Below are 27,222 nucleotides of genomic sequence, written 5' to 3' on the forward strand. Positions count from 1 at the left end.
AAGTGATGTGGGCTGCCATGCTCTTTCCCAAGTTCCAACTTGGTGCATCCAAGGTAAAATCAATGGGCTCCGTTGTTGGCGCAAACGTCCTCCCAGGTACACGAACTTTGATCCTCCAGCGCTCCTCTTCCGATAAAGTTGCAGAGAAATTTCCAGTGAAAGTTAGTAGTATGATGTTGAGATACTTCGTGACTTCCTAAAAGTGTCATACGAAATGGGTGTCATCATCTGGCTGAGTGAACTTGTTCCAGGGGTCCGCCATCTATAGAGTAGAAATAGAGGAGAATTAGAAATGAGCAAAGAAGAGTAATCCTGTGGCTTTTCCTAGTGGTCGTGTCCTACAGTCAGCGTGTGTTCTGATATCATCTTGTAGTGATCATGATCCCAATGGACCAAAGTCTCTATGCTTAAGTGTCATCCCTAGATAGGTATGCTGACACACATAGTACTCGAGGAATTATAACAGAGTTCAATCACACACTTATTACATCGAGATCCTCATAAAGAGTATGTATTACACAAATAAAAATGGCTGAAGGCCATCTAAACTAAATAAATACAGAAGCTTCGAAGATAAATGAGTCCACCAACTCCAACGACATAGCTAAGTGCATGACAACGACCTATTGCACCTTATTCTTCGTTGGTAAAGTCTGCAACATGAGACGCTGCAGCCGTGTAGGTCAGCACATGGAATAAGCTGGCAGAGTTACACTATAAAGCAATGAATGCAAGAAACTATATCTACATGCATATTTGGCTGGTGGAGGCTCTAAGTTTAATTTTGCAATAAAGCTATTTTTTCCCTATAACAAAGGAATACATTTTATTTACTACAAAGTTATACCATTAGTTGAGAAGGTTCCTCCAACTCAAATCCCATCATTAATCAAGTATCATCATTAAACCCAATTCAGTTAATCAAAGAATGATGAGATCAACAATAATATCCACTTATAGATACTCAAGATGTCCACACACTACAAAAAAATACACTTCCGTGATGATACGTGTTTGTCACAGTAGGTCACGTTTTTTGTCATGCATGTACATCCATGATGATTTTATGACAGAATCAAGATAGTCATACCTATGGTGTCGTAGAAGTGTTCCATGACATTACCAAAATTATCATCACGGAAGTGTCCACTTCCATGACAATAAATCGCGCGTCACAGAAGTGCTTTTGTCAAGGGTGACTGACACGTGGCATCCACCGTAACGGAACATCGTTAAGCTATCGGGTCCGGTTTTGGATCCGATAACCCGTTAACAATCCGGACCAATGGGAATTTTCCACGTGTAAAATCATCATTGGCCGCAGGAAACACATGTTGCCTCACCGTTGGGACAGATGTCATCCAATCGTTGGACAGGAGGCGCCTATGATAGGTCGACATGTGGCACGGCCCAACAGTGGCCCATTCCGGTGAAAAAGGCCGACCCAGTAAAAATTAGCAGGCTGGCCCATATAAGGCCTACTTGTGTCAGGTCCATTTAAGCCCACGACCCATATGAGATGTGCCAATTCGGTTCGTCAAAGGCTCGTTAAAGATTTGACACTATTGTAGCCCATCGTCAGTTCGAGCCCGTTAACAGCCCGCTATATATTTGGGCTCAATATTGACCCGATGAGATTTCGGCCTGTTAACGGCCCATTTAATGGATGGGCCAATTTTCAGGATGTACATCTTTCGGCCTTTTAGCGACCCATTTAAATATTGGGCTAATTTCCGGCCCGGTATGTCTTTCAGCCTGTTGACGGCCCATAAATCTGTTGAGCCATTAGTAGTCAGACCTGAGTTTCGGCCTTTTAGTGGCCCATTTAAGTGTTGGGCAGATTTCTAGCCCGGTGTCACTTTCAGCCTGTTGATGACCCATAAATCAGTTGGGCCATTTGTAGTCGGACCTAAGTTTTGGCCTTTTAGCGACCCATTTAAGTGTTGGGACAATTCCCGGCCCTATGTGCCTTTCGGCCTGTTAACGGACCATAAATGAGTTGGGCCATTTATAGTCGGACCTTAGTTTTGGCCTTTTAACGCCCCATGCCCTTCATGGTCCAATACCAGCCCGGTTTCTCTTTCGGCCTGCTAAAGGCCCACAACATAGTTGGGCCATTTACAATACGACCTGACTTTCGGCCTGTTAGCGGCCCATACTCTTCATAGTCCAGTACAAGCCCGCTGTCTCTTTCGGCCTGCTAAAGGCCTACAGTATAGTTGGGCCATATGTAGCCCAAACTTAGTAACGGACTGTTAACGGCCCGTGAAATAAATTGGGGCCACCTGTTGCCCGCTTCGATGTCGGCCTGTTAACGACTCGGGAGGTGAGAGGGCCGACCATTAACTTTCGGCCAAGTATCGACCCATTAACTTAATGGGCCCACTAAAGTTCGTACATGTCTTTAGGCCAAATTAGATAATTTGAGCCCATTACGACGAGCAATTATGCACAGGACCAAAACCGATCAAGCAAAGGTACGACATACAGGGAATAACGTTGCACATCCAACATATATTACAGGAAATTACGTCCACTGGGAAATCAAAGATTGATGCCAGTGCAAATAAATGAGCAGAACCTAACCATCTACAACGTCACAATCTGCAACCTCAGCACAGATGACGCCCATAAGCATGTGGGAAAGTTCTTGCTGCTTTGCTACACTGTCTCTGAAAACATTGATCAGTTGTTGTGTCGCACGACTCTGCACCTCTGATTCATCCACCATTTCCATCATTGCTTCAGCCATTAATTGGTTCACAAACATACATTTATTCCGTTGCATTCGAGACAAAGGATACTGAACAGATTTAGATGGCGAGCTTGTATTATTGATAGTGGAGAGTGTCTCGACCACTGCATCATAACATAAATTAGCGCAGGAACCAAACAGATTAATCATGAGTTATTGCCATATTACCTGGCCTAGATTTACTAGAAAGAAACAATGGGGTTGCCTTGCTGTTTTCAGAGTTTGTCTTCTTATCTTCAGCAGCCTGCACAAAATTAACACACTAGCATTGCTATCATTGGCCAAGTCAGATAATAGGAAAGCAACATTGACATAACGAACGTTTGGGCAACTATCCTACACCAAATTAACACAATATAGCGCAGCTATCATCAGCCAGGGAAGGTAGTACGAAAGCAACATTGACACAATGAATGAATGGGCAACCAGAGAAGCACTACAATTCAGTAATGTGCGTGATATGAGATAGTACATTCATGCAGCTCAGTATGCAAAACTACCAGGCAGTTTTCCTTACAAAAATCAACATTGGCGCCTTTAACATTTTGCTACAACTAATTTTAGATCAGATAAAGGTTAGATTCACGCCGATTAACAAAATACATGTTGATGTAAAAATATAGTGATATACAACAGGTACTTACATCAGCATTGGAGCACAGAGAATTCCCGCAAGATATTTTCCTCGAATACGATCCCAATGGAGGAAGTCTTCTATCGTTTAACCTTATTTTCTAAAAGAGAGATGGGTAAGAAACATGTAGAAAATATGATCAGAATGCTATAAAATTTCATGATGCGAGGATACGCACACGCTTCTTAGAATGGAGTTGACATTCTTTTGCTGGACTGGAGCGGACTAGTTCTTTGGCCACTGGAATCTGCTTATTATCAGTGGGAGTTGGGTTTCTCTGTGCTGGAGCAGTATCTATGAAAAATGGAGTTGGTTTATTATCTCCTGGCGTTTGGATCTTTTGCAAAGACCTGGTTTGTAACCCTTCAGATTCTAACATAGCCGTCTTCCCCTTGCATGCCTTATATAGAAGAATGGTGATTCAGTTATAAAACATGCTACAGCAGAGATGGAATAGGTACTGAAGAATAGAAAGGCATGACATATTGACATGTATTCCCTCCATCCGGAAATAAATGGATGGGTCTAGGCGTATTTCAGTTCTAGATACATCCAGTTTTATCCATTTCTGCGACATTTAATCCGGACGGAGGGAGTATGATGTAAGAGCTAGGGATACGACAGGACAACACAGTAAAAAAACACTGAAAAACCCACTGCAGAACCAAAGTATTCAAACCCACTTATATGAGATAGTACACTCATGCAGCTCAGGATGCAAAACTACCAGGCAGTTTTCCTTACAAAAATCAACATTGTGGCCTTTAATCATACATTTTGCTACAACTAAATTTAGATCAGATAAAGGTTGGATTCACACCGATTAACAAAATACATGCTGATGTAAAAATATAGTGATATACAACAGGTACTTACATCTACATTGGAGCACAGAGAATTCCTGCAAGAATCTTTCCTCATAAACGATACCATTGCAGAAATTCTTCTATCTCTTAAGCTTATTTTCTAAAAGAGAGATGGGTAAGAAACATGTAGAAAATATGATCAGCATGCTATAAAATTTCATGATGCAAGGATACGCACACGCTTCTTAGAATTGAGTTGACATATTTTTGCTGGACTGGAGCGGACTAGTTCTTTGGCCACTGGAATCTGCTTATTATCAGTAGGAGTTGGGTTTCTCTGTGCTGGAGCAGTATCTATAAAAACTGGAGTTGGTTTATTATCTCCTGGCGTTTGGATCTTTTGCAAAGGCCTTGTTTGTAACCCTTCAGATTCTAACATAGTCGTCTTCCCCTTGCATGCCTTGTATAGAAGAATGGTGCTTTAATTATAAAACATGCGACAACAGAGAGATGGAATAGGTACTGAAGAATAGAAAGGCATGACATATTGACATGTATTCCCTCCATCCGGAAAAAATGGATGGGTCTAGGCGTATTTCAGTTCTAGATACATCCTTTTTTATCCATTTCGGCAACATGTAATCCGGACGGAGGGAGTATGGTGTAAGAGCTAGGGATACGACAGGACAACACAGCAAAAAAACACTAGTTGAATGTAAAACTATATGCTAGCGGAATACGTACAGAAATAACTAAGGCAACATACACGTGTATGATTGGGAAAATAAGATGGCATTGCAACAGAGCACTAGAACAACACTTCAATGTAAAAAAACATGGTATGGCAGACAGATGAAGTACATACTGATGAATAACAATGCATAAGATATTCAGAAGCATGATGTCCAAATTAAGCAGATGGCATTGCGATAGAGTAGAATGACAGTACTTGAATTTGAAAACATGTTATCATGAATGGAATAGGTACTGAAAAACAGGAAGGCATGACATATTTACATGCATGATCAGCATGCTAAGCACATGGCATTGCAACAGAGTAGATACACTCCAGGACATTATATGCATGTTGTACCCATATCACAGGCCAAGTTAGAGCAAGGACCTTGTGGGGTGAAGAGGATTCATCATCTTTCTGCAAGTCTTCTGAAGAACTGCCTTTACATGTTCCATCATATTGGGTATCATTGACATCAAGTTTATTGGCCTTTACATTGCTCCGTGAGGTTCTTGTGGATATATCAGTGTGTGCAATTATATCTGACATGCATGGAAGACAACTAGTAGTTAGATTTATGTAATGAGTGCCTGTAGGAGACGACATAAATAGTAGGACTGGGGTTAACTAGCAGCAACAGGTCTCATAAACTAAAGGGAGAACACAGATGAAAGCTACAGAATATGTATCGTTTGTACTCGAGATTAACTAGATGGCACACAAAAGTATTAAAGAACAACATAGGTAATACTAGAAGTGGTATAATACTATAATCACCAGCCTGTGGGATAGCATTGGCTGATGGATGATAACTATGGAACAACGTTACCTAAAGAACAAGTATCTTAGCTGAACTATGGAACACGTGAACTCCTGAACAAGACCCGTAAGAGATCAACATGAATATACAGTGAAATGTGATGATCTATTTTCCATGCTTAGATGAATAACAAAGCCATAAATGTTGCACACAAGTAAGATGAGGGTACAACCTATCTGGCTGCCATCCATAGGAGTGAGCATCATGTGCTGACTTGTCGATGGCCCTGCAGTTGTTGTGGCTGTCCATGTCGGGCACGCGCATTCGATGCAGGGAACTGTTGAGTGGGGACTATAGCTCCCTTCTGGTGTATGCTTCCCTTGTTGGAGCAGCTGCGGTGAGTCGGAAGATGGTGTGTCTGAAGATGCAGATAACGCATAATGTTAAGAACGACATATCTCTTTGATATGAAGAAATACACTAAGAGATCAACAACAAGGTACGAGAGTAGTCACACGTCTATTGACTGAAGACTAAATTGGGGTCACACGATTTTGTTTTATTTTGGTACTGTCCGATCTATGCCGGATGGCTTGATGGCCGTCTTGTTCCTCCCAGCTGACACTGTTCAGAATCTTCCCCAAAGAGCCAGCGACCAACAACAGAGCAGCCTACCTCCGCCGTCCGTGGCCCCGGCCAAAACCCCGCTCCCCGCCTCATTGCACTACCATGGTTGCACCGCCCCCGGGCTAATCCACAAAGACTCCCCGTCATCCAGATCCGGCGGCGGCAGTACCTTCAACCCACGCAACTCTAAAAGATAGCCATCTAAGCGCTGCTTCCGCGGCGAACTTGCGGCCCCACACCCTTACGTTACACACTAGCCAATCGGCAGCCTAGGAGCTCCGTCGCCTCAAGGGGTGCTGCTTCCCATTGGGAATCGATTGGCCCAGAATAAAAATTCAGACAACTGACGCCTAAATAAAGTGATTTGAGATGAGGGTGCGACCTATCTGGCGGCATGGTGAAGTAGGCAGGTCCAGCTGCCGAGTCGGTGAGGCCGGCGTGGTTGCGGTGGCGACCGGCGGTAGGGAAAGAGCGATGTTGCGATGGTCGACGGCTACGCGTAAGCAGCGCCAGGACTCTGGACGGATCCGAAGTTGGAGCCGCTTCGGCGCTGTGAACAATGGCGGGGGTGAATCGGCTCTGGTACGGTTCACGCGACCGTCGTCGAGGCAGCACCAGCAGCACGGAGTAAGAGTCACACGGCCCAGTGCACAACGACAAATGGACATCGTCTCCGGCATTAGGGAGAAGGGTGGCTGTGAAATTGGTGCGATGGGGGCGCCATGGAGGTGGGGCTGAGGTTTCGCGGCTCGGGAGAAGGGAGCTTCCTGGGGAGAAGGTTATTTGGCGCCCATGAGGTATGAATGGGGGCGGGTGGGGGGGGGGGATTGGGAGGGGAGGGGAACCATGTCTTACGGACGCATTTGTCTGAAATGTGAGGGGGAGTTATAGTTCTACCCTTGCCTATAGGCTTCTCGGCTTGGGTCTATGTACTGAGGGTCGGGGATAGAAGAGTAACTTTGCTTCTCCCCAAATAGTGGGCAGGAGCGATTTCGGGCGAGGAGGGCGTGTTTTGAACTATAGTGGGCGCGAGCGATTTCGGGCGAGGAGAGCGTGTTTTGAAATAGTGGGCGCGCGCTATTTTGGGCGAGGAGAGCGTGTTTTGCCGACCATGGTTTATGAATTATTCGGCACATGTCATTTCGGCCGAGGAGAAGGCGCGCTTGGATGAAGTTACGAACCTACTCTCGATGTACAATGGGCCAATTGATGCCTGTCCCACATAGGACGATAATTTCGCGTCTCCCATTTATTTGCTCGGGCGAATTCCACCGAGCAGAGAAGATGTTTAACAGTTCGTTCAAATTTTGGGAGAACGAGCATCCACGTCTACCTTACCAAGTCGATTCGAATCAAATTTTGAAATATTAGCTTGCCACTTCTTTTTTAGATGGAGAGATGATGCTCGGGAGTAATGTGTTTTTACATGCTCGTTGCTAGCGATTTACTATATGACAAATAGTTGACCCACTCAAAAACACGAATCAAACCCAAAATGAAATATCTCGATTCAACGAAATAGCTCATTCAGTTGGTCAAAATAGTGAACTAAATCCAAAATTGAACACCTCAATCGAGTAGCATGTTGTACAGTATTATAGTACTCCATGAACATGTTGAAAGTCAAATTAATGAACTTGTTTGATATACGCATATATCCGTTCATGTGTGGATTGCAGACAACATGTTCTCCAATTTAAATATTTGAATGCAAGTTTATATCGAAACATGGTTTATATCAGTCTTTGATGCATAAAACGCGACCTCCCCCTCTCCCGAACTCCTGTTCTCTCTCTCTCTCTCTCTCTCTCTCTCTCTCTCCTCTCTCTCTCTCTCTCTCTCCGACAATCTTCAATTCTATCGCACACATCCGACACAAAAACCTTGTTGATCCCTCTCCCTTTCTCTCCATCTCTCTCTCTCTCTCCGTGTGTGTGTGTGGGGGGGGGGGGGTTCTTCCTAGTTCGCATGCATATATACACCATCTATAGGTCTCTCTCGCACACTATGTATGATACTCTAGCTAGTCCAAGCTAGATATCTTGGGTGCACTCATCGTACGCACACAAATTCCTTGGCCCTTTGCCCGTAACTCTCCCACGCACCACTATATCGTCTCAGAGCTCTTCCCCCCTCTCTCAAACTCTCCATCCACCTGGGTCACACATACACATGCATATCTCACTCGCACTAGATAGGCCCATCTAAAACTCTATCTCTCTCCCTCGTTCTCTCTCCATCTCACATGCACACACACACAATCTCATGCCCAGCTAGCTAAGTATGAAGGTCTCTCACTCAATTGTAGGCACACGCAGTCCCCCCCCCCCATATGTATATGACTAGCTAATCTTAGTCTCCATTATAAACATGTGCATGGTCTATCTTGATTTCTCCCGGGGCATCTTTCTATCGCGCACGCACTCCCTCGATCTCCCACCCATATAGTCCCCTCACAATCTCGAGGGGATCTCTCTATCACAAACACACCCTCTCTCCCTCCCCATGCGTCCATGCCATCCATGTGTCCCTCTCGACCTTTTTTCCTTGTTGGCCAAACCTCTATTGGACATGTGCTACAGGGGTGTCTCTCTCCGATGCAAACAATCACACACTACCTATCTTCGTGTATCTCCTCGCCTCGCTTTTCCATCTCGGATATGCATGCGTGATATGTTCGCATAAGAAATGAAAAAACACACTCTCTCTCTAATTTATTGTTTGTTGTCACTTTCTCTTTCACACATATACTCTTTTTGCACACTTACTCATTCTCCTTCACACGCACTTGCTCTGTCTCGAGTGAGGCACTCTCCTCGGTCCATATCATATAGATTTATTGAAAAGTCAAACATCACAAAGTTTGACCATGTACGTGGAGAAAAAGAATTACATCTAGTATGACAAACATATACCATTAGATTCACCATGAGATGTAGTTTTGTATGATGTATCTTTGGTATTGTAGATATAAATAACATTTGTGTAAACCTGATCAAAGTTTCCAAAGTTTGACTTCTAAAAAATTTACATGCACTACATTATCGAGCGGATGGAATATCTCTTTCCCCCTCTCAGCTATCTAACGCAGCACTTAGCCTTATCGGGGCTCCTCAATCTCTCTCAAACTTTATTGGTCAGTTTGGTTCGTGACCCGACCCTCATGCCTTGATGGCCGGTACTGCTTGGTGTGGATGTGAGATGTAAAATATTTTTGCCTGGCCAGGCTTGTGTGGTGCTGAAGCGTTTGGTTCATGCCTGGGCCAGGCAAAGCATCAACGTCCCATCAATCAATCCATGCACCAATAATTTAATGCTAATATCCATCCATGTTGCTGTTAGCCTCGTGGCCGCACGACCAGGCACGGCTAGGCGTTCGAAATCAGTCGCCTGGGCCAGGCTACTTGCAGTGTCTGGAGTTCAGCCAGGCTAATTAAAGTGCAAGGGAACCCAGGCCAGGCGGGCTTTGTTTTTCACAGGGTAGCAACCAAACAAGCGTGCATGAAATCCAGCCACAACCCTAGGCCAGGAAAAAGATGCTCAGGATGCAAGCCAAACTGGCCTTATATCTCCCTGGTTCACACATACACATGTCTTGCTCGCGCTATAGATATAGACCCATCCAACACTCTCCGCCCTTGTTTTCTCTCGATGTGACACGCACCCCCCTAAGTACCATAATCCCTCACTCCATCATAGGCGCAAGCACTCCCCCCCTCATAAGTATGATTATCTCTTACTAGCCATCAGGAACACACGTATTGTCTCCTACCATCCATACGTCTATCTCGATATCTCTCGGGGCATCTTCTATCGCGCACACACCTTGTCACTCGATCTCCCACCCATGTAGTCCCATCACGATCTCCAGGGGATCTCTCTATGACAAACATACACTCTCTCCTCCCCATGTCTGCATTTTCTCCGTACGTATCTCTCGACCTCTCTCCCTTGTTTGTCAGACCCCTCTTGGCCACGTGCTAGGGGTCTTGCTCTCTTGGTTCCAAACAACCACACAGTATCTCCTCACCTTGCCTCTTTTGTCGAAGATGCATGTGTGATATGTTTTCATAAGACACGCACGCTTTTTCTCTACTTTTATCGTGTGTTGTCCATGTCTCTTTCACACACGCACACACACTTTTTTCACTCACTCGCTCACTCTCTCTCTCTCTCTCTCTCTCTCTAGTTAGGGATTCTGTCACGTCCATAAGCATATGGATGTTTTGAAAAGTCAAACCTTAGAAAAGTTTGACCAGGTATATGTGGAGAAAAACATTTACATCTAGAACGATCATTAGATTCATCACAACATGTACTTACTTCATACTATCATTTATATTTGGTATTGTAGGTATAAGTAATTTCTTTATAAACTTGGTCAAAGTTTCAAAAGTTTGACTTAAAAAATGTTGGAATTACATTATCGAACGGAGGGAGTAGCTCTTTCTCTCTCTCTACTATCTCTCACAGGCCTCCCCTCTCACTCGAACTCTCTATACCGACGGATTATACGCTCACTGTGTCAGCGTATAGCTCCGTATATTGTTTATTTGACCGGTCAACCAATCCACATGCTGCCTTGTTAGCTTGTGTTCTGTATCTTCGTGTGCTGGCCCATGTGGCAGTGGGTGAAAATAAGTAAACTAGAGGCCCATCTGACACGCGGTGAAGTAAACAAAGTTGAAACCACCCGGGGTAGTGATATCTACTACACAACCTTCTTCTTGTAGACGTTGTTGGGCCTGCAAGTGTACAGGTTTGTAGGATAGTCACAAATTTCCCTCAAGTGGATGATCTAAGGTTTATCAATCGTGGGAGGCTTAGTATGAAGATGGTCTCTCTGAAACAACCCTGCAACCAAATAACAAAGAGTCTCTTGTGTTCCCAACACACCCAATACAATGGTAAATTGTATAGGTGCACTAGTTCGGCGAAGAGATGGTGATACAAGTGCAATATGGATGGTAGATATAGGTTTTTGTAATCTGAAATATAAACACAACAAGGTAACTAATGATAAAAGTGAGCGTAAACGGTATTGCAATGATAGGAAACAAGGCATAGGGTTCATACTTTCACTAGTGCAAGTTCTCTCAACAATAATAACATAGATAGATCATATAACAATTCCTCAACATGCAACAAAGAGTCACTCCAAAGCCACTAATAGCAGAGAACAAATGAAGAGATTATGTTAGGGTACGAAACCACCTCAAAGTTATCCTTTCTGTTCAATCTACTCAAGAGTCCGCAGCAAAATAACATGAAGCTATCCTTTCCGTTCAATCTACCATAGAGTTCATACTAGAATAACACCTTAAGACACAAATCAACCAAAACCCTAATGTCACCTAGATACTCCATTGTCACCTCAAGTATCCGTGGGCATGATTATACGATATGCATCACACAATCTCAGATTCATCTATTCAACCAACACAAAGTACTTCAAAGAGTGCCCCAAAGTTTCTATCGGAAAGTCAAGACGAAAACGTGTGCCAACCCCTATGCATAGGTTCATGGGCATAACCCGCAAGTTGGTCACCAAAAGATACATCAAGTGGCATGTGATATCCCATTGTCACCACAGATAAGCACGGCAAGACATACATCAAGTGTTCTCAAATCCTTAAAGACTCAATCCGACAAGATAACTTAAAAGGGAAAACTCAATTCATCACAAGAGAGTAGAGGGGGAGAAACATCATAAGATCCAACTATAATAGCAAAGGTCGCGATACATCAAGATCGTGCCATCACTACAAAAAAATAAACTTCCGTGATGATACGTGTTTGTCACAGTAGGTCGCGTTTTTTGTCATGCATGTACATCCATGACAAATTTATGACAGAATCAAGATAGTCATACCTGTGCTGTCGTAGAAGTGTTCCATGACATTACCAAAATTGTCATCACGGAAGTGTCCACTTCCATGATGATAAATCGCGCGTCACAAAAGTGCTTTCGTCAAGGGTGACCGACACGTGGCATCCACCGTAACGGAACGCCGTTAAGCTATCGGGTCGGGTTTTGGATCCGATAACCCGTTAACAGCCCCGACCAATGGGGATTTTCCACGTGTAAAATCATCATTGGCTGGAGGAAACACGTGTCGGCTCACCGTTGGGACAGATGTCATCCACTCATTGGACGGAAGACGCCTATGGTACGTCGACACGTGGCACGGCCCAACAGAGGCCCATTCCTGTGAAAAGGCCGGCCCAGTAAAAATTAGCAGGCCAGCCCATATAAGGCCTACTTGTGTCAGGTCCATTTAAGCCCACGGCCCATACGAGATGTGCCAATTCGGCCCGTCAACGGCCGTTAAAGATTTGACACCATTGCAGCCCATCGTCAGTTCGAGCCCGTTAACAGCCCACTATATATCTGGGCTCAATATCGGCCCGATGAGATTTCGGCCTGTTAACGGCCCGTTTAATGGATGGGCCAATTTTCAGGATGTACATCTTTCGGCCTTTTAGCGACCCATTTAAATGTTGGGCTAGTTTCCGGCCCGGTGTGTCTTTCAGCCTGTTGACGGCCCATAAATCTGATGGGCCATTTGTTGTCGGACCTGAGTTTCGGCCTTTTAGCAGCCCATTTAAGTGTTGGGCCAATTTTCTGGCCCGGTGTCACTTTCAGCCTGTTGACGGCCCATAAATCAGTTGGGCCATTTTTAGTCGGACCTGAGTTTTGGCCTTTTAGCGACCCATTTAAGTGTTGGGCCAATTCCCGGCCCTGTGTGACTTTCGGCCTGTTAACGGACCATAAATGAGTTGGGCCATTTGTAGTCGGACCTTAGTTTTGGCCCTTTAACGGCCCATGCCCTTCATGGTCCAATACCAGCCCGGTTTCTCTTTCGGCCTGCTAAAGGCCCACAACACAGTTGGGCCATTTACAATACGACCTGACTTTCGGCCTCTTAGCGGCCCATGGTCTTCATGGTCCAGTACAAGCCCGCTGTCTCTTTCGGCCTGCTAAAGGCCTACAGTATAGTTGGGCCATATGTAGCCCAAACTTAGTAACGGCCTGTTAACGGCCCGTGAAATAAACTGGGGCCACCTGTTGCCCGCTTCGATGTCGGCCTGTTAACGACCCGGGAGGTAAGAGGGCCGACCATTAACTTTCGGCCTAGTAACGGCCCATTAACTTAATGGGCCCACTAAAGTTCGTACATGTCTTTAGGCCAAATTAGATAATTTGAGCCCATTACGACGAGCAATTATGCACAGGACCAAAACCGATCACGCAAAGGTACGGCATACAGGGAATAACGTTGCACATCCAGCATATATTACAGGAAATTACATCCACTGGGCAATCAAAGATTGATGCCAGTGCAAATAAATGAGCAGAACCTAACCATCTACAACGTCACAATCTGCAACCTCAGCACAGATGACGCCCATAAGCATGTGGGCAAGTTCTTTCTGCTTTGCTACACTGTCTCTGAAAACATTGATCAGTTGTTGTGTCGCACGACTCTGCACCTCTGATTCATCCACCATTTCCATCATTGCTTCAGCCATTAATTGGTTCACAAACATACATTTATTCCGTTGCATTCGAGACAGAGGATACTGAACAGATTCAGATGGCGATTTTGGCAGGCTTGTATTATTGATAGTGGAGAGTGTCTCGACCACTGCATCATAACATAAATTAGGACGGGAACCAAACAGATTAATCATGAGTTATTGCCATATTACCTGGCCTAGATTTACTGGAAAGAAACAATGGGGTTGCCTTGCTGTTTTCAGAGTTTGTCTTCTTATCTTCAGCAGCCTGCACAAAATTAACACACTAGCATTGCTATCATTGGCCAAGTCAGATAATAGGAAAGCAACATTGACACAACGAACGTTTGGGCAAGTAGCCTACACCAAATTAACACAATATGGCACAGCTATCATCAGCCAGGTAAGGTAGTACGAAAGCAACATTGACACAATGAATGAATGGGCAACCAGAGAAGCACTACAATTCAGTAATGTGCGTGATATGAGATAGTACATTCATGCAGCTCAGTATGCAAAACTACCAGGCAGTTTTCCTTACAAAAATCAACATTGGCGCCTTTAACATTTTGCTACAACTAATTTTAGATCAGATAAAGGTTAGATTCACGCCGATTAACAAAATACATGTTGATGTAAAAATATAGTGATATACAACAGGTACTTACATCAGCATTGGAGCACAGAGAATTCCCGCAAGATATTTTCCTCGAATACGATCCCAATGGAGGAAGTCTTCTATCGTTTAACCTTATTTTCTAAAAGAGAGATGGGTAAGAAACATGTAGAAAATATGATCAGAATGCTATAAAATTTCATGATGCGAGGATACGCACACGCTTCTTAGAATGGAGTTGACATTCTTTTGCTGGACTGGAGCGGACTAGTTCTTTGGCCACTGGAATCTGCTTATTATCAGTGGGAGTTGGGTTTCTCTGTGCTGGAGCAGTATCTATGAAAAATGGAGTTGGTTTATTATCTCCTGGCGTTTGGATCTTTTGCAAAGACCTGGTTTGTAACCCTTCAGATTCTAACAGAGCCGTCTTCCCCTTGCATGCCTTATATAGAAGAATGGTGATTCAGTTATAAAACATGCTACAGCAGAGATGGAATAGGTACTGAAGAATAGAAAGGCATGACATATTGACATGTATTCCCTCCATCCGGAAATAAATGGACGGGTCTAGGCGTATTTCAGTTCTAGATACATCCAGTTTTATCCATTTCTGCGACATTTAATCCGGACGGAGGGAGTATGATGTAAGAGCTAGGGATACGACAGGACAACACAGTAAAAAAACACTGAAAAACCCACTGCAGAACCAAAGTATTCAAACCCACTGATATGAGATAGTATACTCATGCAGCTCAGGATGCAAAACTACCAGGCAGTTTTCCTTGCAAAAATCAACATTGTGGCCTTTAATCATACATTTTGCTACAACTAAATTTAGATCAGATAAAGGTTGGATTCACGCCGATTAACAAAATACATGCTGATGTAAAAATATAGTGATATACAACAGGTACTTACATCTACATTGGAGCACAGAGAATTCCTGCAAGAATCTTTCCTCATAAACGATACCATTGCAGAAATTCTTCTATCTGTTAAGCTTATTTTCTAAAAGAGAGATGGGTAAGAAACATGTAGAAAATATGATCAGCATGCTATAAAATTTCATGATGCAAGGATACGCACACGCTTCTTAGAATTGAGTTGACATATTTTTGCTCGACTGGAGCGGACTAGTTCTTTGGCCACTGGAATCTGCTTATTATCAGTAGGAGTTGGGTTTCTCTGTGCTGGAGCAGTATCTATAAAAACTGGAGTTGGTTTATTATCTCCTGGCGTTTGGATCTTTTGCAAAGGCCTTGTTTGTAACCCTTCAGATTCTAACATAGTCGTCTTCCCCTTGCATGCCTTGTATAGAAGAATGGTGCTTTAATTATAAAACATGCGACAGCAGAGAGATGGAATAGGTACTGAAGAATAGAAAGGCATGACATATTGACATGTATTCCCTCCATCCGGAAAAAAATGGATGGGTCTAGGCGTATTTCAGTTCTAGATACATCCTTTTTTATCCATTTCGGCAACATGTAATCCGGACGGAGGGAGTATGGTGTAAGAGCTAGGGATACGACAGGACAACACAGCAAAAAAAACTAGTTGAATGTAAAACTATATGCTAGCGGAATACGTACAGAAATAACCAAGGCAACATACACGTGTATGATTGGGAAAATAAGATGGCATTGCAACAGAGCACTAGAACAACACTTCAATGTAAAAAAACATGGTATGGCAGACAGATGAAGTACATACTGATGAATAACAATGCATAAGATATTCAGAAGCATGATGTCCAAATTAAGCAGATGGCATTGCGATAGAGTAGAATGACAGTACTTGAATTTGAAAACATGTTATCATGAATGGAATAGGTACTGAAAAACAGGAAGGCATGACATATTTACATGCATGATCAGCATGCTAAGCACATGGCATTGCAACAGAGTAGATACACTCCAGGACATTATATGCATGTTGTACCCATATCACAGGCCAAGTTAGAGCAAGGACCTTGTGGGGTGAAGAGGATTCATCATCTTTCTGCAAGTCTTCTGAAGAACTGCCTTTACATGTTCCATCATATTGGGTATCATTGACATCAAGTTTATTGGCCTTTACATTGCTCCGTGAGGTTCTTGTGGATATATCAGTGTGTGCAATTATATCTGACATGCATGGAAGACAACTAGTAGTTAGATTTATGTAAATGAGTGCCTGTAGGAGACGACATAAATAGTAGGACTGGGGTTAACTAGCAGCAACAGGTCTCATAAACTAAAGGGAGAACACAGATGAAAGCTACAGAATATGTATCGTTTGTACTCGAGATTAACTAGATGGCACACAAAAGTATTAAAGAACAACATAGGTAATACTAGAAGTGGTATAATACTATAATCACCAGCCTGTGGGATAGCATTGGCTGATGGATGATAACTATGGAACAACGTTACCTAAAGAACAAGTATCTTAGCTGAACTATGGAACAACGTGAACTCCTGAACAAGACCCGTAAGAGATCAGCATGAATATACAGTGAAATGTGATGATCTATTTTCCGTGCTTAGATGAATAACAAAGCCATAAATGTTGCACACAAGTAAGATGAGGGTACAACCTATCTGGCTGCCATCCATAGGAGTGAGCATCATGTGCTGACTTGTCGATGGCCCTGCAGTTGTTGTGGCTGTCCATGTCGGGCACGCGCATTCGATGCAGGGAACTGTTGAGTGGGGACTGTAGCTCCCTTCTGGTGTATGCTTCCCTTGTTGGAGCAGCTGCGGTGAGTCGGAAGACGGTGTGTCTGAAGATGCAGATAACGCATAAAGTTAAGAACGACATATCTCTTTGATCCGAAGAAATACACTAAGAGATCAACAGCAAGGTACGAGAGTGGTCACACGTCTGTTGACTGAAGACTAAATTGGGGTCACACGATTTTATTTTATTTTGGTACTGTCCGATCTACGCCGGATGGCTTGATGGCCGTCTTGTGCCTCCCGGCTGACACTGTTCGGAATCTTCCCCGAAGAGCCAGCGACCAACGGCAGAGCAGCCTGCCTCCGCCGTCCGTGGCCCCGTCCAAAACCCCGCTCCCCGCCCCACCGCACTGCCGTGGTTGCGCCGCCCCCGGGCCAATCCACAAAGACTCCCCGTCATCCAGATCCGGCGGCGGCAGTACCTTCAACCCACGCAACTCTAAAAGATAGCCATCTAAGCGCTGCTTCCGCGGCGAACTTGCGGCCCCGCACCCTTACGTTAGACACCAGCCAACCGGCAGCCTAGGAGCTCCGCCGCCTCGAGGGGTGCTGCTTCCCATTGGGAATCGATTGGCCCAGAATAAAAATTCAGACAACTGACGCCTAAATAAAGTGATTTCAGATGAGGGTGCGACCTATCTGGCGGCATGGTGAAGTAGGCAGGTCCAGCTGCCGAGTCGGTGAGGCCGGCGCGGTTGCGGTGGTGACCGGCGGCAGGGAAAGAGCGATGTCGCGACGGTCGACGGCTACGCGGAAGCAGCGCCAGGACTCTGGACGGATCCGAAGTTGGAGCCGCTCCGGCGCCGTGAACAACGGCGGGGGTGAATCGGCTCCGGTACGGTTCACGCGGCCGTCGTCGAGGCAGCACCAGCAGCACGGAGTAAGAGGCACACGGCCCAGTGCACGACGGCAATTGGACAGCGTCTCCGGCATTAGGGAGGAGGGCGGCTGTGAAATTGGTGCGGTGGGGGGCGCCATGGAGGTGGGGCTGAGGTTTCGCGGCTCGGGAGAAGGGAGCTTCCCGGGGAGAAGGTGATTTGGCGCCCACGAGGTATGAATGGGGGCGGGCGGGGGGGGGAATTGGGAGGGGAGTGGAACCATGTCTTACGGACGCATTTGTCTGAAATGTGAGGGGGAGTTACAGTTCTACCCTTGCCTATAGGCTTCTCGGCTTGGGTCTGTGTACTGAGGGTCGGGGATAGTAGAGTAACTTTGCTTCTCCCCAAATAGTGGGCGGGAGCGATTTCGGGCGAGGAGGGCGTGTTTTGAACTATAGTGGGCGCGAGCGAATTCGGGCGAGGAGAGCGTGTTTTGAAATAGTGGGCGCGAGCTATTTCGGGCGAGGAGAGCGTGTTTTGCCGACCATGGTTTATGAATTATTCGGCACATGTCATTTCGGCCGAGGAGAAGGCGCGCTTGGATGAAGTTACGAACCTACCCTCGATGTACAACGGGCCAATTGATGCGTGTCCCACATAGGACGGTAATTTCGCGTCTCCCATTTATTTGCTCGGGCGAATTCCACCGAGCAGAGAGGATGTTTAACGGTTCGTTCAAATTTTGGGAGAACGAGCATCCACGTCTACCTTACCAAGTCGATTCGAATCAAATTTTGAAATATTAGCTTGCCACTTCTTTTTTAGATGGAGAGATGATGCTCGGGAGTAATGTGTTTTTACATGCTCGTTGCTAGCGATTTACTATATGACAAATAGTTGACCCACTCAAAAACGCGAATCAAACCCAAAATGAAATATCTCGATTCAATGAACTAGCTCGTTCAGTAGGTCAAAATAGTGAACTAAATCCAAAATTGAACACCTCAATCGAGTAGCATGTTGTACAGTATTATAGTACTCCATGAACATGTTGAAAGTCAAATTAATGAACTTGTTTGATATACGCATATATCCGTTCATGTGTGGATTGCAGACAACATGGTCTCCAATTTAAATATTTGAATGCAAGTTTATATCAGTCTTTGATGCATAAAACGCGACCTCCCCCTCTCCCGGACTCCTGTTCTCTCTCTCTCTCTCTCTCACTCTCTCGCCGACAATCTTCAATTCTGTCGCACGCATCCGACACAAAAACCTTGTTGGTCCCTCTCCCTTCTCTCTCTCTCTGTGTGTGTGTGTGGGGGGGGTCTTTCTAGTCCGCATTCATATATACACCATCTATAGGTCTCTCTCGCACACTATGTATGATACTCTAGCTAGTCCAAGCTAGATATCTTGGGTGCACTCATCGTACGCACACAAATTCCTTGTCTCTTTGCCCGTAACTCTCTCACGCACCACTATGTCGTCTCGGAGCTCTTCCCCCCTCTCTCAAACTCTCCATCCACCTGGGTCACACATACACATGCATATCTCACTCGCACTCGATAGGCCCATCTAAAACTCTATCTGTCTCCATCGTTCTCTCTCCATCTCACACGCACACACACACACACAATCTCATGCCCAGCTAGCCAAGTATGATGGTCTCTCACTCAATTGTAGGCACACGCAGTCCCCCTATATGTATATGACTAGCTAATCTTAGTCTCCATCACAAACATGTGCATGGTCTATCTCGATTTCTCTCGGGGCATCTTTCTATCGCGCACGCACTCCCTCGATCTCCCACCCATATAGTCCCCTCACGATCTCGAGGGGATCTCTCTATCACAAACACACCCTCTCTCCCTCCCCTTGCGTCCATGCCATCCATGTGTCCCTCTCGACCTTTTTTCCTTGTTGGCCAGACCTCTATTGGACATGTGCTACAGGGGTGTCTCTCTCCGTTGCAAACAATCACACACTAGCTATCTTCGTGTATCTCCTCGCCTCGCTTTTCCATCTCGGAGATGCATGCGTGATATGTTCGCATAAGAAACGAAAAAACACACACTCTCTCTAATTTATCGTTTGTTGTCACTTTCTCTTTCACACACATACTCTTTTTGCACACTTACTCATTCTCCTTCACACGCACTTGATCTGTCTCGACTGAGGCACTCACCTCCGTCCATAGCACATAGATTTATTGAAAAGTCAAACATCACAAAGTTTGACCATGTACGTGGAGAAAAAGAATTACATCTAGTACGGCAAACATATACCATTAGATTCACCATGAGATGTAGTTTTGTATGATGTATCTTTGGTATTGTAGATATAAATAACATTTGCGTAAACCTGATCAAAGTTTCCAAAGTTTGACTTCTAAAAAATTTACATGCACTGCATTATCGAGCGGATGGAATATCTCTTTCCCCCTCTCAGCTATCTGACGCACCACTCAGCCTTATCGGGGCTCCTCAATCTCTCTCAAACTTTATTGGTCAGTTTGGTTCGTGACCTGACCCTCATGCCTTGATGGTCGGTACTGCCTGGTGTGGACGTGAGATGTAAAATATTTCTGCCTGGCCAGGCTTGTGTGGTGCTGAAGCGTTTGGTTCATGCCTGGGCCAGGCAAAGCATCAACGTCCCATCAATCAATCCATGCATCAATTATTTAATGCTAATATCCATCCATGTTGCTGTTAGCCTCGTGGCCGCACGACCAGGCACGGCCAGGCGTTCGAAATCGGTCGCTTGGGCCAGGCTACTTGCAGTGTGTGGAGTTCAGCCAGGCTAATTAAAGTGCAAGGGAACCCAGCCCAGGCGGGCTTTCTTTTTCACAGGGTAGCAACCAAACAAGCGTGCATGAAATCCAGCCACAACCCCAGGCCACGCAAAAGATGCTCACGACGCAAGCCAAACGGGCCTTATATCTCCCTGGTTCACACATACACATGTCTCGCTCGCGCTATACATATAGACCCATCCAACACTCTCCGCCCTTGTTCTCTCTCCATGTGACACGCACCCCCCTAAGTACCATAATCCCTCACTCCATCATAGGCTCTGTTTGGATCCATGGGTTAGAGTTAGTTTGGGTTAGTTTGGAGTCAACTAACCCAAAAAGATCCAAACAGGAGGGTTAGTTTAGGTTAGATGCATCTAACCCATCCAAAAAAACTAACCCATCCAAGAGGTGCTTATTTGGGTTAGTTCTTCTCGGGACCACTAATAAACACTTTTTTCTCTCGCTCTCCCCGCAGCAGATCCCTCCCCACTTCCTCGAAGCTTCTCGTCCTCTCCCTCCCTCCCTCTCGCACCGCCCGTGAAGGTGCCTCGCCGTATCCGCGCTCCATCTAACCCTGCCATCCAAACACCTCTTTACTTAGAGTTAGTTCAGGGTTAGAATCTAACTCTAACCTCTAACTGAGTTAGAGTATCCAAACAGGGCCATAGGCGCAAGCACTCCCCCCCTCCTAAGTATGATTATCTCTTACTAGCCATCAGGAACACACGTATTGTCTCCTTCCATCCATACGTCTATCTCGATATCTCTCGGGGCATCTTCTATCGCGCACACACCTTGTCACTCGATCTCCCACCCATGTAGTCCCATCACGATCTCCAGGGGATCTCTCTATGACAAACATACACTCTCTCCTCCCCATGTCTGCATTTTCTCCGTACGTCTCTCTCGACCTCTCTCCCTTGTTTGTCAGACCCCTCTTGGCCACGTGCTAGGGGTCTTCCTCTCTCGGTTCCAAACAACCACACACTATCTCCTCACCTTGCCTCCGTTGTCGAAGATGCATGTGTGATATGTTTGCATAAGACACGCACGCTTTTTCTCCACTTTTATCGTGTGTTGTCCATGTCTCTTTCACACACGCACACACACTTTTTTCACTCTCTCTCTCTCTCTCTCTCTCTCTCTCGTCAGGGACTCTGTCACGTCCATAAGCATATGGATGTTTTGAAAAGTCAAACCTCAGAAAAGTTTGACTAGGTATATGTGGAGAAAAACATTTACATCTGGAACGATCATTAGATTCATCACAACATGTACTTACTTCATACTATCATTTATCTTTGGTATTGCCGATATAAGTAATTTCTTTATAAACTTGGTCAAAGTTTCAAAAGTTTGACTTTAAAAAAATGTTGTAACTACATTATCGAACGGAGGGAGTAGCTCTTTCTCTCTCTCTCTGCTATCTCTCACGGGCCTCCCCTCTCACTCGAACTCTCTATACCGACGGATTATACGCTCACTGTGTCAGCGTATAGCTCTGTATATTGTTTAGTTGACCGGTCAACCAATCCACATGCTGCGTTGTCAGCTCGTGTTCTGTATCTTGGTGTGCTGGCCCATGTGGCAGTGGGTGAAAATAAGTAAACTAGAGGCCCATCTGACACGCGGTGAAGGAAACAAAGTTGAAACCACTCGGGGTAGCACCCCGCACGCTAGTAAATTGAGGGCGCATTGAGGACAAACTTCTTGCGCGCGAAGGACGCACTCGCGCACAATTCACCACTGCGCGGCGGCATGCACAGAAGGACGCACTCGCGCACACCCAGCACACAACACACACCAGCACACGTGTACACCGGCGTCGCCGCCGGTTGAGATGGACGGCGAGGCAGCCAACAAGCGGAGGCCGCTCGAGCCAAAACCGCATCCGGCGAGCCTGGACTTCATCAGCAGCCTCCCCGACGACATGCTGCTCGTCATCATCGGCCTCCTCCCCACCAAATCTGCCGTGCGGACCGCCCTGCTCTCCCGGCGGTGGCGCCCCCTCTGGCGCTGCGTCCCCCTCAACCTCACCGTCGACAGCTGCCTCTGCGACGGGGATTGCAAACGCATGGCCGCAGTCTCCAAGATCCTTTCATCGCACCCTGGGCCAGCCAGACGCCTTGACATCCGCATGTTCAGTACCAACTGCAAGGTCCAACCCAAGTTCGACGAGTGGTTCTTATCCCCCGCCCTAGATCAGCTCGAGGAGCTCAGCTTTGAAGCTGGACGATGTCGCTCTCTGCCGCCGTCCGCGCTCCGCCTCACGCCAACGCTGCGCCGCGCCAGCTTCAGCTCCTGCTATCTTCCCCAGATTAATGCCGCGCCCGCCCTTCTTCTCCCTCAACTCAAGCAGCTCGACCTCTTCGACGTTGTCATCTCGAAGAAGGCTATGGAGCACCTGCTCCGCAGCTGTACTGCGCTCGAGTACCTTCGTCTTGAGCAGATCCACGGGTTCATTAGCCTCCACATCGCCTCGACGAATCTCCGATGGATTTATGTGTCTTGCTGGCCCCGCAACAAGACATCAATTGGGAAGAGATCACTCCAGCTGTTCCACGTTATGGTCATTGAGAATGCGCCTTTCCTTGAGAGATTGCTTGTATCGGATCTAGAAGGTCCAACAAAAATCAGGGTCATTGACGCGCCGAAATTGACAGCGTTGGTGTACTCGTCTGCCAAATTCTCCAAACTCTTATTGGATCCGTAATCATTCAGGTACAACACTCATCTTCTTCTCTGTCTTCTTGAAATTCACATTTTTAAATTTCTTCTTGATGTATTTACGACCATCTTCCAGAAAATGATTCCCACAAGCATGACCCAGTCCATGCGCACAGTGAAGATCTTAGCACTAAAATCTATCGGCCCCAATCTGGATCAAGTTGTTGGATTCCTTACATGCTTTCCATGCACGGAGAAGCTACTCATCGAGGTGAAACTTCTTTCCTATTAGTAAACGGTAATCACAACGTAGCTCAATTTTTTCGTAATTTTCCCATATTACGATGACAAGTGTAGTGTTCAAAACTACATCTACGCACTACACCGAAAGAAATGTTTTTAGTATTTTTTCTCACGTGATCACCTGCATCATTTTTATGCTGTACTACTATAGTAGCCTAGGCTAGTCATAGTGGAAAGTAACTTAGACTACTCCAGTAACTCTATGGTTACCCTAAGGGCAAGTACTACCTCCGTCCTGGTTTACTCTTCCAATTTTGTAGTATCAAAATTTGACCATAGATTTAACTGACAAAATGTTAATGCATGTCACTAAGAACTATATCGTTGGATTCGTATTTGAACATAATTTCAAATGGTGTAATTTTTAGTGACATGCATTGGCATTTTCTTAGGTAAATCTATGGTCAAAATTTTATACTAAATACGAGGTAGTATTCCCTCCGTCCCAAAATTCTTGTCTTACATTTGTTTAGATACGGATGTATCTAACACTAAAATGTAACTAGATACATCCGTATTTAGACAAATTTAAGACAAGAATTTTGGGACGGAGGGAGTACAAAAGTGGGCTATGTAGGCCAAAACATGTGCCAAATTCACTTGTGATGCATTTGGCATCGATGCCCCTCCATTGCTCACCTGGTGCCCCAATCTGGAGCACCTACTTTGCTCCGGTGCCAAATTAACTCACGCAATGAAAAAACACTGCGTGGGAGAGAGAGAGGACTGAGGCAATAAAAAAACACTTGTTTGGGAGAGTGAGAGGCTGGTGTAGTTGGTTTGATTGATTTGTTTATACATGTGGGTCTGTGTGCACAGCGGTGCCAACTCTCTCACATCGCGAGAGCGGTGCCAAAATCTTTTGATTTGACATCGATGCGTATTATGTGGCATACTTTTGCGAAATATGGCATCGGCCACATAGTGGAAGGCAACAAATGCCCAAGCTCTTCACGTGCTCCTAGTTAAATGAGAGGAAACAGAAACAGAGAGAGGGAGAGAGAGAGAGAGTGAAAAAATATCACTAGCCAGCCAACCCTATCGTATGAGCGAATGATATTGGTACCTCTTGATGACACGGCAATCTTATGCAGCCAGCTGCTCTAATATGTTCTCTTCTTTTGCAGATAAAAAAGACCCGAAAGTGAAAAATGTGCTGCACTATAACAATCTCATCGAATGCCTTGATCTCCATCTTACAGAAATTGATTTGATCGACTACCGAGGCAGCACATCTGAGATTAAATTGGCCAGGTTCTTTGTTCTGGAGGCAAGTGTGCTCAAGGTAATGAGGTTTGGCGTTCTCTGGCGCAACAATGAATGGCGTGCTGATCACCGCAAGCGTCTAAGCCTAAATGACAAAGTCTCCGCAGAAGCTGAATTTGTTTTTGAAACATCAAGTGGCCAGAGACTCGAAAACTTATTTGCCCATTAGTGACTTGTCAGGGCGGTGGATTTTAGTTTGTACGATAACGCTGCATCCACCTAAAGTAACGAAAGTTCTTACGTGAACTTCCTAGTAATTCCCTCTTCCTAGGTGCAGCATTACTCCTAACATTTGTAATATCAGTTTGAAACTTGTAATATTGCCGTGTCCTATTCCTGCGTTTTCAAAATCCTGCGAATCAAACAGGTCCTGAGTTGGTGATGATGTTGTGCCTCCCATCTTTCACCAGTAGCCGTCGGATCTAGATCTGACGCATACAAACCAAGCTTCTCCATTTTTGCAAAAAGATGCCCGCACTTGTTCCCTATTTACAAACAACTCCTTGTCTCTCACAATCAGCCTTATCTCCTCCCCACCACATCTAGAAGGCCGTGGAAAAATCTGGCGCGATGGCCGCTGCCGGAGCAGTCCACCCCCAATCTTGGTGTTCCGTGCAATGCACGGGCATCTACGCACGGGAAATTATGTCGAACAGGGCTAGTTGTAAGCAGGCTAGCTCTACAGCCATGATGATAGTGACTGCAGACGGTGAGGCTGACTATGGTATGCCGAACACGGCGCCTATACTCAGGTGTCATCTCCGGCGCAGGGTCTTGTCACTTCACTGTGAGGAGCAGCACGTAATAATTTGACCAACGGGTAGTACAGTGCTAGTACTCCTAGGAGTACTACATTGGTAGTACTACTACTAGTACTAGTAGCACCACCGTCTGGATTTAGGAGTACTACCACGTCCATCTGGATTTTAGTATTTGACTAGCAATATCTAGTAATGCATGTCACAAAAAATGTACTACTCCCTCTGTAAATAAATACATGGTGTTTTATTCCTATCGGCGAGAGAACTTAATGTTTTCTTGCTAACTAGAGTCTTAATAGGATTACATGCAATGAACTAAACACTGCATGTCATGTTTGGTAGTCTCAAGTCATTGAAAGCATGCACGGCCCACATCTCTCATTGGTTGATATGTCACGAAATAAGAAACAAGGAGGGAGTTAATGCACCGTGCCTAAGTGTTTTGGGATTATTTGGTTTTCGTAATGTGACTTACACAACATTTTTGTTTACATGCATTAACATTTTATTAGTTAAATCAAAGGTCAAAACTTGGCGCAAAATGCAAAGGGGACCAATAAACCAGTAAACATCAAACTTCTCTCGTTTGGCCCCAACTAGAGGTCCGGTGAGATGACTATACTGCACCGGCACGGAGGGGGCGCAGCTTCATTGACTTACGGCAACTGCCTTTGGGTGAATGACACGTGGGCCCAGGGGGTGGCTGGCCCACCTATCATACAGCCAAAGGCAGGTGCAGTAGAGGGCCGAGGAGTAGTACGAAATCCTACGCACCTACGCACGCTAACCAAGGGCAAGAGTGATCACTCGAATCGCAAGATCAGTTGACTAGTAGAAGCTAAGCTAGACCCATGGAGGCGATGAGCGCGAGCATCAGCCGGCTGTGCCAGATGGTCCACGACGCCGGCCTGCGGCCCGGCAACGAGGAACGTCTCCAGGTAGTATTGCTTGAGGCCGGCAGGGCGAGGGGCCGCTTGGACGACAGCTTCGTCTCCTTGTTCGACGAGGTCCTCGTCGGTTTCCTCGACAAGTTCACCGTCGTCAAGAAGCTCGCGGACGACTTTGACGTAAGCCTTCAGCCGACGCGCCCAGGCTCTGCGATGCCCGCCACCCTCAACGGCCACTATGGTGACAACCTCTTCGACGCACTGGTGGCCCTGCGACTGCCCGCCGTCGCGCCGGAGAATGTCCACCTTGAGGTCGCGCTCGCCGCGCAGCGCCTGGCGCAGCAAGACACCATGGACATAATCACCCACGTCTACGCGCATGCAAGAGGAGGACGATAGGACGCTGGCCTTCTTGGACCGCAGGGCAACCTTGGACGCACTGTTCAGAAGCACGTTGAGCTCGCCGCCAACGCCGCTGCTCCTCACACGTCGGTTGGTGACCCGGCGCACTAGGGCGTGAGGATGTCGTTGATGGATCCGTATGTATT

This window comes from Triticum aestivum, chromosome 5B, assembly GCF_018294505.1.
Source record: "Triticum aestivum cultivar Chinese Spring chromosome 5B, IWGSC CS RefSeq v2.1, whole genome shotgun sequence".
Classification (NCBI taxonomy): Eukaryota; Viridiplantae; Streptophyta; class Magnoliopsida; order Poales; family Poaceae; genus Triticum; species Triticum aestivum.